This window comes from Euleptes europaea, chromosome 4 (assembly GCF_029931775.1).
Source record: "Euleptes europaea isolate rEulEur1 chromosome 4, rEulEur1.hap1, whole genome shotgun sequence".
Taxonomy (NCBI): Eukaryota; Metazoa; Chordata; class Lepidosauria; order Squamata; family Sphaerodactylidae; genus Euleptes; species Euleptes europaea.
In genome coordinates, this window is record NC_079315.1 from 95,074,215 (window position 1) to 95,088,647 (window position 14,433).

Sequence of the window (14,433 nt, forward strand, 5' to 3'; positions counted from 1 at the left end):
AAGGGAGGAAGGAAGGAAGGAAGGAAGGAAGGAAGGAAGGAAGGAAGGAAGGAAAAGAAAAGTTAATTTCATCCAGAAATGAAATTTTGCTGAAACTGAGATTCCTTTGAAATCTATTTGGGGTTTTCTCTCCAATTATTGGCTTTCCTCTTGAATTTTATATACATAAAGCCTGATCCTGATCCAGGAATATTCTCGCTTAACTAGAATGGGATTCCCACCAGGCCAAAAAGGCAGTGGGAACTTAGTCTAGTGAGCTAGCTGAGACTGGACGAGCTCATGGAGCTTAGAGCTCTTTTCTGATGCAGAAGGAAATTAGAGGATACATTTGCAACTTCAGTTGCTTCAATCAGCTGGCAGAATTAGCAGCCAGAAATAATGCAGTCGAGTTTCCCACATCTGGGGAAATTGCAAAGGTCTGCACTCTCAAAGGGCAGTGGGTGAACCTCAATCTGGCAGCCCTGCCTTGCTGATCATGGGAAAATCTCCCCTACCAAGTAAAAGACAGCTTGGTATTGTAGTTAAGAAAGTCCAACTAGGATCTGAGCAAACCAGGTCCAAACCCCACTCTGCCTAGGGTTGCCAGGTCCCTCTTTGCCACTGGTGGGAGGTTTTAGGGGCGGATCCTGAGGAGTGCAATTGCCAAAGCGGCCAATTTCTCCAGGTGAACTGATCTCTATCGGCAGAAGATCAGTTGTAGTAGCAGGAGATCTCCAGTTACTACCTGGAGGTTGGCAACCCTAAGAAAGCAGCTTCACATGTTCCACAGTTATAAATGATTTGTCTCGGAGATTTCCTAGTCCCTCAGTACCAAATAAAGCGCTTCATCTGCCAATATGCTACCCATTGAAAAAAGCTTTATATATGTATTGGGTCAATGCAGAATGGGTTTTACAACTTCCTGTAATCAATCAGGTGAATTCATAGCCATTTTCTTTGAAGGTACTTTCTATATATAATGTAACCACTCTTTATTCATGACATTGTGAATCTGGCTTGTAAAATGACCCAGGTCAAAATGGTGTATGGATGACTCTGTCTTTGATCAATTTATTGGATTAACCATTATTACTGTTTCTTATAAATTGACTGTTTGTGGCTTTAATGTGTCTGTTGCTTGTCTGGTTGGCTTTGTAAGCTATCTTGACTGAAATCATTGGGAAAGGTGCCATACAAATACAAATGTTTAACTAACTACCAAAATTAACCAACAGATGACCTTAAAAACCAGGACTGGTTTCCACAAGCAAACTGGTGACACCTAGGGAAGAATATTATTTCTCCTACTACTACAGAAGAAGAAGAAGAAGAAGAGTTGGTTTTTATATGCTGACTTTCTCTACCGTTTAAGGGAGACTCAAACTGGCTTACAATCACCTTCCCTTCATACACAGTTTGCATGAACACGATGAACTGAATTAACTCATTCTTCAAAATGGCAAAACAACAACATTTTCTAGCCCCAAATCTTCCAATCAACCTCCAAATAATAACGCATTACAATTTGCATGACCTGGATCCCAAAGGAAATCTAGAGCCTCCAACGTGTGGTCAGTACAAGCAGCCACTTGGGGGCACTGTTGCTCAGTTCAAGTAGAGCACCAGGAACATTTATCTTTCCTTTAAAAAGGCAGTTTTGCGATGACAGGTAATTTGGCACATTTCTTCCTGAAATCTGCCAAATGATTTGGCAGATATTTCATATACATCTGAAAATAGGAGCACCTGCTGCTGGCCTACAGGGAGGAGGGAGGGATTCTATTAGTTGCTAATTACAGAGCCTGTAACGAAATTCAAGTGGAGGAGACATCAGTCAGCCATTCTTTGAGGGCAACGGAGTCTCTTAAAGCAGAGGGAAATATGCAGACGCCTCTCTAATTCAGCCACTTTCAGGGACTTGCAGGTTTGCGAACTTCTCGGGGCAACATATGTGTTTGCAGGTAAACAGAGCTCCGTTGATCTGCTTGTGGCAGACTTGTCACATGACCGTTTTTGTGTGATTTAATGCAGCACACCGGACAAGTCCTTGCCAAGCAGACAATGCCTGAAAGCTGCATTTCCCTCATTTTAGAAAAGTCTATCCCAGTCCCTTTTGTATGAGGCCTTCTAGAACTATAGCAAGGCAACACAGAAGTATAGGGGGAAGTACTCAACGCTGCAAGTCATTAATGCTTTGACAGGCCATAAAGTTTTTTGTCCACATTGTTGAAAAACTATGAAGCTGCTTGATGCTGACTCCAATTTATGGTCCATCTAACCCACTGATTCGCTGCTGCTGCCCAGGTTCTCAGTAGGGTTGCCAACCTCCAGGTAATAGACAGCCCGAAGGCTCAATATAAATCACTACCACTGGAGAGAAAGATTGCGCACACTCTCACTCCCTTTTTTGGGGGGGAGTTTCAAGACGCAATTGGCCATAAAGCAATAACCAGCAGCATTTAACACAGTTCACCCTTGAATGCTTGAAAAATATTTCAAAGGAGCTGATGAAGCTTTCGTGAAACGCAGTACGACTGGTCTTGCGTCCTCTTTGTTTATTCCTTTCACCTTGAATTCTCAAGGCCTTTCTTGCACCTGACAGCTATGCCTCTGTGGACCACGAAAGGTCCTTGTTCGGATGCTTTCACAACTTACTTTGAGGCTTTGTGCCTATGAACAATTGTTGTGCTGGTAATGAATTGCAATTCTACACTCTGTAATTTTGTTGTTATATTGTATGCATGTGTTTTTCTGGACTTTGCATTTGATTTATTTCTAGGCATGAAGTTAATGTCCAGTAAATATTGATTGTTTCTTTACACACGGCATATGTCTGTTTCTGTACCGTGATTTATATTGAGCCTTCGTGCTATCTCCTAAGGTATCCTATTACAGCACAGGTTACTTGTTTGATAAACCTCCAGGTAATAGCTGGAGATCTCCTGCTATTACAACTGATTTCCAGCTGATAGAGATCAGTTCACCTGGAGAAAATGGCAGCTTTGGCAATTGGACTCTATGGCATTGAATTCCCTCCCCTCCCCAAACCCCGTCCTCCTCAGGCTCCACCCAAAAACATCCCACCAGTAGCAAAGAGGGACCTGGCAACTCTAGTTCTCAGGCAGAGACCTTTACTGTAGCCCTGGCACCTCAGATCCTCTTAACAGGAGATACTATGGGAGGGGGCTTATCCCGTTTGGCTTACTTCAGATGTTTTTTTGGTTACCCAAAATCTGTACATTTTTGTCTACCATGGCACTTGATAGTGAACAATAGAGAAGATAAGTAAGATGAGTTTGGAAGTTACTGGGAAAGGTTTCTTACTGGCAGAGGTAAAGGCCTTTATAGCGCTCAGAGAGTATTTTCTTTCAATAAACCCAACCTGTATATACACAGGTTACTGCAAAATGAACAATACTTTACCCTTCCAATGACCGTGGCCCAAGAAATTATTACCCCTTTCTACTGCTTAGGAGAGAGAATAAAATACTATAAATACTACATGTAATCAGTAGGTAGGGTTGCCAACCACCAGATACTAGCTGGAGATCTCCTGCTATTCCAACTGATCTCTAGCCGATAGAAATCAGTTCACCTGGAGAAAATGGCAGCTTTGGCAATTGGACTCTATGACATTGAAGTCCCTCCCCTCCCAAACCCTGCCCTTCTCAGGCTCCTCCCCCAAAACCTCCCACCAGTGGCGAAGAGGGATCTGGCAACCCTATCTGTAGGCTATGTACTATCTAAGTTACACTAAGGAGCTTCCCCTTATATCTTCACAATGACAAGGACTAGAGTGGCAACTTACTTTTTCTGTTTGTTTGCTTTTTTAAATGAAAGCTGGGAATTCAGAGATAATAATATTTCATGGCAATAGACCATTATAATGTTATAACAGTGTAATGACTGAGAAAGTACTGATTTTAAATAAAGTCCCTCAAAGTCTTCTATGGCAGGGAAGCAATGGCTGTTGTAAGAGAATGAAGCCAGGAAATTGGTCCCAATTGGGAGTGGGACCTCCCAGCAAAATACCTCTCTCTCTCTCTGTTAGGCCTGCAAACCTGCTTTGACTTTTCTCTTACCAAAAAGATCATATCAAACCAGGTTTTGGAAAGATTGGATCAAAACAGGGTGAAACTCTTGAAAGTGGACCATTAGGGGGTGACATTGTGCGAAGACTCAAACAAACAAACAAATAAACAAACCCGGCTTAGGTTTGCATACCAAACAAGAGCAAAACCTCCATTTGGAACCAAGGAGGCATTCAGAGAAGGGTGTTGAATAGCTGCCCATTTTCCATAATAGCCAGACAGTCCTTGTTTGGAGTCTTTTAGGGAAAGCATCGCTGCAATGTTTCCTTCTGCTTCAGAGTGACTGCTGTTGTCCCAAATCATTACTTAATTTTGGAAACACTTTGTTGTTGCTATTGACTGTCCTCCAAGCAAGCTTGAAAGAGTGGTTACAGCAGTCAAAAAATAATGTCAGTGTCTAGGAAGTGTGTAAGAGTCTCAAATATTTCTGGGTGGGCAGAAATGTCTTTAATATCCAAAATCTATCATACATAAATAGGTGGCAGCAGCAAAATCCATTCTGCGGCATGTTTTGCTACTGAAGAGAGCCGGTGACCCACAACGTCACCAGGTCTTCCTCTGAACAAGGCTTTTTTCTTGAAGTCCTGGCAGAATTTTTATTTTTTCCTTTTATTGACTGTATTTCTTTCAATAAGCCTCCCCTTTAAGCTCTCTGGATACTCCCGCAACCCATTAGATTCAGATCTGAAAAGTGAAGGATGTGGTTTACCTGATCAGACTTCATTTATTGAGCCATCTATTCAAAAGCTTCTGGTCTGGTCCTCAGCTACAGACTGATAAAGAACTTGTTACTCCAATCTTAAAAGCAACCACTGCATCAGCGAACAAATGAAAATGTAGGTCATAACTGGCAAAACCAGCACAGAACATCAGGAAAACAGACGTGCACACATAAGGGTGCTAGTATTGACACTTAAACTCATATGAAGCTACCTGTCCACTCTGGTCATCTTTAGAGGCCCTCCTTCGGATGCCCCTGCCAGCTGAGGCTAGATGGGTGGCAGGTAGGGTTGCCAGGTCCCCTTTTGCCACCAGCAGGAGGTTTTTGGGGCAGAGCTTGAGGAAGGAAGGGTTTGGGGAGGGGAGGGACTTCAATGCCATAGAGTCCAATTGCCCAAGGGGTCATTTTCTCCAGGCAAACTGATCTCTGTTGGCTGGAGATCAGTTGTAATAGCAGGAGATCTCCAGCTAGTATCTAGAGGCTGGCAACCCTACTGAGAAGCTGGGAGGGGGCTTTTTGGCCATGTTGCTGAAACTTTGGAATCTCCTCCCCTGGGAGATTCATCTGTTTCCTTCCATCATTTTCTTGTATTCTGCCAGCAGGTTAAGACTTTCGTTTTGTTTGGCATTCCCTTGCTAACTTGTATTAGCCTTCCTCCCTGTTTGTGTGTTTATATTTGTTATTTAATTGCTTGAAATGTTTTACATATTTGTATTTTAAACGTTGTTTTAATGTTTGAAATGTTTTAATGTTTGCCAGCCTGAGTTGGGTGGAAAGGCGGTATAGAAATGTTTTAAATAAAATAAAATAAATATACGGATTCGCTTCGGCCAAAATCAGAATCAAAATCCTGCGTGAGTAGAAAAGACTTAGCCAAACACCTGAAACAAGAAAGAACAGGAAGCAGGAGTGCAACTGTGGGGAGAAAGTACCACAACACAGGGGCCACCACAGAGAAAACCCTGTCCCTAGTGGCCACATATCTCACCTCTGATGCTGGTAAAAGAGGGCTCCCATTCTCCCATGGGATGAGGAGTTGATCCAACTTACACAGGACCTTTCTCTTTCCACCTCATCAGATAAAAAACTGCTACCACTGCCACCATCAAATTCTTGAAGAAATGCATCAGTTGAGTCCTTGTGGAAACTAAACCATCTTTGTTGTACTAGAAGCAAACACTCTTGTTCTGATTAAGAACATCATACATTTCCTGGTCGTGTTATTTGTTCCTTGATTTTCATGGACCAAATTGGGCATTGCACGTGGGAAAGAATAGGCAGACTAGCTGTGCACCCTTCAAAGCCAGTTGAAGTCAGTGGGTTCAGAAGAGTGTAACTCTGCTTGGACTGCACTGTAACACTCAGTTGCATAAAGGGGCGGGGGGCACTTGTAATTAAAGCCATCAATTACAGAAGGGAAAAACATATAGTGAGCAGAAATGTCTAGCAACTACTGAGCAAAGGATAAAATGAGAGAGAAATGCAACCCTCTTTCCTTAGGTCTAAAACCTCTCTCTCTATGATGTTCTTAACAAGAGAAGGTGGAATGAACTTAGGGTTATCAGGATTCAATATCCATCTCTCTGTGCTTCCGTCCAGCTGATGTTCTTGAATTCAGCGTGGTGTCGTGGTTAAGAGCTGTGGTTTGGAGCAGTGGACTCTGAACTGGAGAACCCGATTCGATTCCCCACTCCTCCACATGAGCGACTGGATTTGTTTCCCCGCTCCTACACATGAAACCAGCTGGGTGACCTTGGGCTAGTCACAGCTCTTTCAGCCCCATCTACAGGGTGTCTGTTGTGGGGAGGGGAAGGGAAGGTCATTGTAAGCCGGTTTGATTCTGCCTTAAATGGTAGAGAAAGTGGGCATATAAAAACCAACTCTTCTTCTTCTTCTCAAGAGCCAGGCCTTATGCCTCCCTCTCAAGTCAGAAAAAAGCCTTCCATGGCAACCCTTTCCCTCCTCAGAATCTCCAAGAATTCTCTCCTGAAACTCCTGGCATTCCAAATATGTGTTTAAAAAAAAGGAATCCATCCTTTTTAAAAAATCACATCAGATCCCATCCATTGCAGCTGCTGAAAAATCCTGGTCTCCTTGCTCCAGAAGGGTTTTGATGTGTACATGAGGGTCCTGATACTGCAGGAAAAATCCCTTTTGTGCTGTTCATTATCCACCATCATCATATGACCTCCCATTCTCCTAACCAGGAATGGTGAAAGCTAATGAGATAAATGCAGCCTTTGTCCAGCAGGGAGAGCTTTGCTAAGCTAGTGTCCGATAGGGATAGGGTTGCCAGCTCCAGGTTGGGAAATTCTTGGAGACTTTTGGGGCGGAGCTTGAGGAGGGCGGGGTTTGGGGAGGGGGAGGGACTTTAATGCCAAAAAGTCCAATTTCCAAAGTGTCCATTTTTTCCAAGGTGAACTGATCTCTATCGGCTGGAGATCAATTGCAATAGCTGGAGATCTCTAGATAGTACCTGGAGGTCGGCAATCCTAGATAGGGATAATGTGAATTTTGCCACAAACGTGGTCAGCAGTTGAACTTACCATGCTGAAAGGTGTTGATCAGACATCACCCAGCCTGCCCCATCTGCACCAAACATCCACAAAGCCTGCTGAACAGGTTTGCATTATTTTTTTGTACATGTCCAAAGATTATTCAAATTGGCCAGCAGCCATTAGCATCAGTGGAGACCAGTGGTGGAAAGTGTCATCAAGTTACAGTTAGGTTATGGCAACTCTGTAGGGTTTTCAAGGCAAGAGCCATTCAAGAGGTGGCTTTACCAGTGGTGTCCTCTGCATAATGACCCCGGACTTCCTTGGTGGTCTCCCATTCCAAGTACTAACCATGGTCGACCCTGCTTAGCTTCCGAGATCTGACGAGATAGGGCTAGGCAGGGCCATCCAGGTCAGGGTGAATAAAGACTACTTAGTCCAAAGGATAGGGTTTTATTTTACTTTTTATTAAAACACAGAATTTATTTATGGCTGATTTATAGGGTCACCAACCTCCAGGTACTAGCTGGAGATCTCCCACTATTACAACTGATCTCCAGCTGATGGAGATCAGTTCACTTGGGAAAAATGGCCGCTTTGGCAATTGGACGCTATGGCATTGAAGTCCCTCCCCTCCCCAAACCCCACCCTCCTCAAGCTCCACCCCAAAAACCTCCCGCCGGTAGTGAAGAGGGACCTGGCAACCCTACTGATTTATATGATTTTGTGACTGATTGAATTGCCTGTTTAAACAAATGCCTGTTGAGCAAAGCAGTTATGAAACAAAGATGGCGGGCAGAAGAACTCGACTCGGCTGTGTGAGATTGTACATGCGTGAGTTGCACTTGTTTTGAATGGTTTGGAAGGAATACAATGAAGCAACTGGCTGAAAAGCCATAAACTGGTCAAGGAACAGACAAACCGAACATCACCCCCCCCCCCACCCAAACCATTCTCTATTTGTGACCAGGGAACAGGAGATGAGCCGAACTGTGTTTGAGAGTCACTAGCCTCTGACCACTGGCAGAATGCAATTTAAACGTTAAATTTATACCAATGTATACATTTTATACAAGTTACCTGCAGGCTGAGATGTCATTTCACCATGAGGGTATCCAAAGCGGAGCCTTTGAAGATGAAATTTATTCTTGGACAGCTTCATGTGGGATAAAGTGTAAGAAATTCATAATCCCACATATTGGGCATTGGCATGATAATTGGGTTCTTTCCAAGCCACTAATATAAAATCCTTCTAAAAATAGAATTTTGTAGTATGTAGGTTATGCCCCCATATCTCCCCTTTCCGTTCAGCTTTCTTTTCATTTATTTGTGTTTGTGGTACAGGTTGCAACTTAAAAATGAAAATGGGATGTATTTCTTGTCTCCTTGAAATGTACCAGGCTTCTGAAATTCTGAGTGTTTCTAGTGAAGTGGAATGCTGAGATTTTATGTTAATGGCACATCCAGCCATCTATCAATAAGTAGTTGTTTATTGTCTGTTGGGGAAAGAATAATTTAATGAAAATCATAGCTACGTGATTAGTGAAGCCAGACAGCATGCCAGATTATGATCTTGAGACAGTCACAAGCGCTAGGTCATCTGCTTCTTTGTTTATTTTTTCAGCTTTGTCTCGCAGGCCCCCAGTACATTGAAATATATATTTACATTTGTGTATATGTGGGTGCCTTCTTACATATTTGTAAAACTTTCCCTATTTCATTGGTTTTACTCTGAAGACAAAACAGCGATGGATGAAGGCCTTGCAAAGTTTCATAACTATTTTAGCTCCCATTCTTATGATAAAGAGTGAGAAGTGGCACTGAATAAATCCATTCTTGAGAACACCTTAAAATTATAATGAGGACAAAGTGGAACAAAATGTATTCATTCTCACGGCTGCTCTCCTGATTTCACCAGAATAGCAAATGGCAAAAAAATATATTAATTCTTATAATAAAAATGTAATGAGGACAAAAGATGGTGCAAAATGAATTAATTGTAGAGGCAGAGTTACCGAATGAAGACTATATAAAAGTAGAAAAGGGAACAATGTGAAGAGAGCTTCACATTCTTCAATTCATTGAACAAGGAGCACTAACATCAGTCTTTGGGGGCAAATAAGGAGCATGGGGGTCGCCTTATTCAACTGATCAGTCTCGGCTATACAGAATGTGCAAAGAAGGGAATGGGAACACATCCGCTAGCCCCCTTCAGTCTCTACAAAATCAGAAGAAGGTGTACAGAGAGCTAAAAGGACTTAAGTAAACACATGCAGGAGGACGCTGAGCTTCTTTGGGGAGACTTGCTGGGAGTCTGGGCTCCCTGCCAACCAAGGGCCAGCACGGATGAGTGTATAGAGATGGGCATATATGGTTTGCTGGATTGTAAGCCCCTTTGTGCTGTGAAGAAGAAGCCCAATAGATGCTTAAATAAATAAAATTAAAATCAATATTCTTTAAACTATGATGACACATCCAATTTCTACTGATGATACCCCATAACACAGAGAATATATCTTAAAATAAACAGGGGCTGGAAGTGAAAGGAGCTGGAACAGAAGGAAGAACTTCAGAAGGAGACAAGGATGAGTTGGAGGCGACCTCCTTCCTGAATCCCAAACTACCCCCACCCATTGGTGAAATGTGACAGGCAATGATACACATCCCTTCCCTTCTGAATATCTGAAATTAGTTTTTTAAAAAAATCAAATGCCAGCAAGCTAGATGGATTATTTAATTTTCATTATAAAACAGAATGTTAGCATGTCAAGATTCCCAGATAGATATTACCCTTTGCTAGATAACCAGAAATGTATCGAAAAGAAAGTATCCATTTTGCTAATTTTATATATTCAGAAGTTATGAATTGACTGTTGTTGCAAATCAAAAATGAAATACTCTCGGTGTTTGTGCTTGTGTGCATGTGTTCATACCTCTCTCTCTTTCTCTCTCTCTCTCTCTCTCTCTCACACACACACACACACTTGACCTTTCTGAGCTCAGCATCAAAGGTGTAGGTTTCTCAGAATAGCAATTCGGTTTGTAGAAGGCGAAAGGAGCTTGCTGTACAGCACGATTCGCCGCCCAATTTGGGAATAAACTGAATTCCCTCTTTTCAACTTGGCAATTAAAAAGGGGACTGTGTCCTTTGACAGTTAAATTTGGCGGTGGGGTGGGGGGAACAGCTACCGAAAACCCAACAGAGTTTTCCAGCCTCTTCACAGGGCTCTTGCCCTGATAATGTCACCCTAATCGCTTGCCACTATGAATGCCACCTCTAGCATGAGGGCTCAGCCTCAGAAATGCCAATTGTAATTAGCCGCATTCTAAAATACGTTTTACAGCTCATTCATAGTGACAAGATCTTTTTGTCCCGTGGACCTCTGTGGAGTTACTTAGAACAAAATGGAGGCAGCCTAGCCTTCCTTTCAAGCTTTCAGAGATGCTGTTTTTCAGTCCAATGAGTTGCCTACTGTTAGAAAATGTCATTACTTGTGGCAGGGGCTGTTTAGAGAGACAGTGGGCAGAGTCAACCCAGAGGCTCATCTGTGCAAACCCCATTGAAATTAATGGGTGTTTTTTTTTTTAATTGACTGTGTACAAACTCACTGAGTGGTGCACCTAGAGGCAAACCAGAGTCAGACCAGATTTACCACTATACATTTTATAGCATGAGGACAAAAAATATAGAGAGAGCAACCTACCCAGGGATGTCCCAAGGTTGGATCGAGAGATGTGTTCTGGAGTTCCATGCCTTCAAGGTATGCATGGGACTAATTCAGACTGAAGCTGTAGAGAGAGGGCCCCTATGGCTTCCCCCATACCATTTTTTCTGATTTGAAATGACCCCTAGGAGTGCTATTTGCCCTATTTGGGAAATGTAACATGTAGCCTATTGGTACACATGAAGCCTTCAGTGGCAGGGAAGGAAATAGCAAGGGTTTTGTGGGGGTTCTTGGATCTATTTGGTCCTTTTTCCTTCTCCTTTTCTCCTGGTCTCTATTCAAGAGAATTCTAATGTTGTGGGAGACCCATACAGTCAAAGTTACCTTTCTCTTACATTACCTTTATCTTACATTGCCCAGGTCACATGAACACATTAACACATGAAGCTGCCTTATACTGAATCAGACCCTTGGTCCATCAAAGTCAGTATTGTCTACTCAGACTGGCAGCGGCTCCCCAGGGTCTCAAGTAGAGGTCTTTCACATCACCTACTTGCCTAGTCCCTTTAACTGGAGATGCCGGGGATTGAACCTGGGACCTTCGTCATGCCAAGCAGATGCTCTACTACTGAGCCACAGCCCCTCCAACTAGCTGCCCAACTAGCTGTTACCACATATTCTTCAACTAGCTGTCACCACATATTCTTCAATCAGGCCCTCATACTTTTCTGAGAGTAGTTTGGTTTGGCTTACATATGCCTCCCATTTCTTTAAAAATGAATATGATGAAATCACTTCTTGGTCCTTTTAGCATGTTAAAAGTAGCATGTGTAGCCCATGCTCCAAATTCTGGGATTAGATGCAGGAGACCAGGCTGAAATTCTCCACCTAGTTGCTAAGTACACTAGGTGGTTTTGAATGAGCTACTTGATGTATCCTATGGTCCCCTAACACTGATGTAAAGCATTAGCACTAGGTTAAAAAAATAGTTGCGGTAAGCTGTTGCTGAAGGAAAACCTCTCTATATCCAATAAATAATTTCTGCTTGCACGAGGCATAGTGTTACCAACAGATTGTTAGTTGGGTAAATGTAGGTTTGTACAATAATTATAATTTAATAATGCAATTAAATAACACATTTTCAAAGAAGGACATGGGAATCACTCATGACTGTACAAGAATCATTCCATCCATCCATAACCTTATTTATTGACATGATAGCAAAAACATCGAATACAAAAATGAGACATAGGGGGTTACCGCACTTTGTATTCCCAGTGATGTATTAAGAGTTTGAAAATGTTATAAAAAACATCGCTTTAAAAGGGTTTTTGGATACCATGGCTTATAAATGGTTGGAAGAAGTCTTCACAGCTAAAGGGGCCAAACAAAGTGCGAACAGTATTTTTTTAACATTTTCAAATTCTTAATACATCGCTGGGAATACATAGAAAGTGCGAACAGTATTTTTTATAACATTTTCAAACTCTTAATACATCGCTGGGAATACAAGTGCGGTAACAGCCATAGAATCATGCCCTACCTAGTGCTACCGGTTGTTCAATGACCTTTGTGCTAACAGAATACTGCTTACTTGGAGATAAGCTCCACGTACGTTTTGCTGGATACATTCCTCCACTTGACTTCCATTCCGTGGGCCTCAAAGAAAAGATGAGCTCACAAAGTAAGTAGTATGCCTTCCAGAAGTAAGGTACTGTACCTTACAGAAGTGTATTCACATGAAAGGTAAACAATATCCAGGTTAAACAAAACCTGACCTTGAAGTACCAGACAATCCAGTACCATTCTGAAGTATCAGATTAGGTGCACGCCAACAAAAATAGCGCTCGATAGGGCAACAAAAAGGGGGCTATGAAAGGTGCTGAACCACAACAAATTCCTATTTCAGCATGAAATATGGGAACTCAAGATTGCAGGATCAGACCTGTCTGTCTCTCTCCCTTTCTCTCTCTCTCTCTCACACACTGTCTGCATGCTAGTAATTACTATGTTGTTTGGCACTACCTACCTTTGCCTGAGCTAGTTTGGAAATACTCCAGTTGCAATCAGCTTGTAATCACCCAGGGTACTCTAAGTACAGTAACGGTATAGTTAGGAGGGAATTAATTTTCTCTCCTTGACAGTTGTTAGTGTAATTCACTCCCCTGTTTTTAATTGCGGAATCAAACTGCTTTGTAGAATATTTCTTGTCTCATCCCCAGAGAAATTGTCGTCTGTACCTTGCCTAAAGTAATTTGTCCATTCACCCTACAGGCACATACAAACACAAATCCAGATAAAAGGTTAACCAGATGAACAAAATAGATTTCTATCCCTCCTTAGAATATAAGACTTGAGGGACAGATGAGTGGGATGAGCAAATGTAACTCCACGGAGCTTAAGAGAGCCAAGCCTTCTGACATTACATCCCTGGGCTTTTGTACAAACTGATATGAATTGATGCCGATATATTTGCAAGCGGGTATACAACAACCAGTTGTAGCCCCCCTTCCTGAATTAATGATAAACAACTGCCCCCCAGCCTCAAATTTAACAGTGCTAGTTTTATTCATATTAATCTAGTATTTAAAGAAAAAACGCTACAACTTTAGGTATTTGTCAATTGACCTTTTAGTAGGACAGAGAGCCTTGCAAATTCTTTGAAGCACACTTTCCCAGTCTCTCATATATTTCACATGAACACATGAAGCTGCCTTATACTGAATCAGGTCCTTGGTCCATCAAAGTCAGCATTGTCTACTCAGACAGGCAGTGGCTCTCCAGGGTCTCAGAGCAGAGGTCTTTCACATCACCTACTTGCCTAGTCCCTTTAACTGGAGATGCCGGGGATTGAACCTGGGACCTTCTGCATGCCAAGCAGATGCTCTACAAACTGAGCCACAACTCCTCCCCAGCCCCTTACATCTCCTGCCCTGAAATATATATCTTGCACTCTCACATATGACTGTCCTCTGAGACAGAATCACTGTAGTACGTGGGAAAGATGTTTTAAAAATACAACAAATGTGCTTAGGTCATATTGGATAATGCCTGAAGCATCATTATGGATGGGCTGACAGCTTCTTTCCATGGGCGTACTCAGTATTATTCAAAATCTGGAAGAAAAACGATATTTAAACCTCTGTGCTACTAGCACAGCAGGGAGTCATTTGGACTAGAATCTTTATCTCTATTGGTGCTTTTTAAAAATATTTTTTCATGGCACTTTTACATGAAGGGGCATTCAGAAATGCCATCCTCTTCCCACAACCTGCAGTCGTATAGTCCACTGTACCCCCTCAGGATTCTACCACTTGATTCTTCAACATGAACAAACCAAGCTTCCCCCCTCCAATTTAAAACAATACATTTGGAATAACCTTATTTATCCCCATCAATGCCAAATGCCATTATCATTTTTAGAGAGAATGGAAATGCAGTCAATAACAATCTGAAGGGGAAATCGAGATTTGACAAAGTAT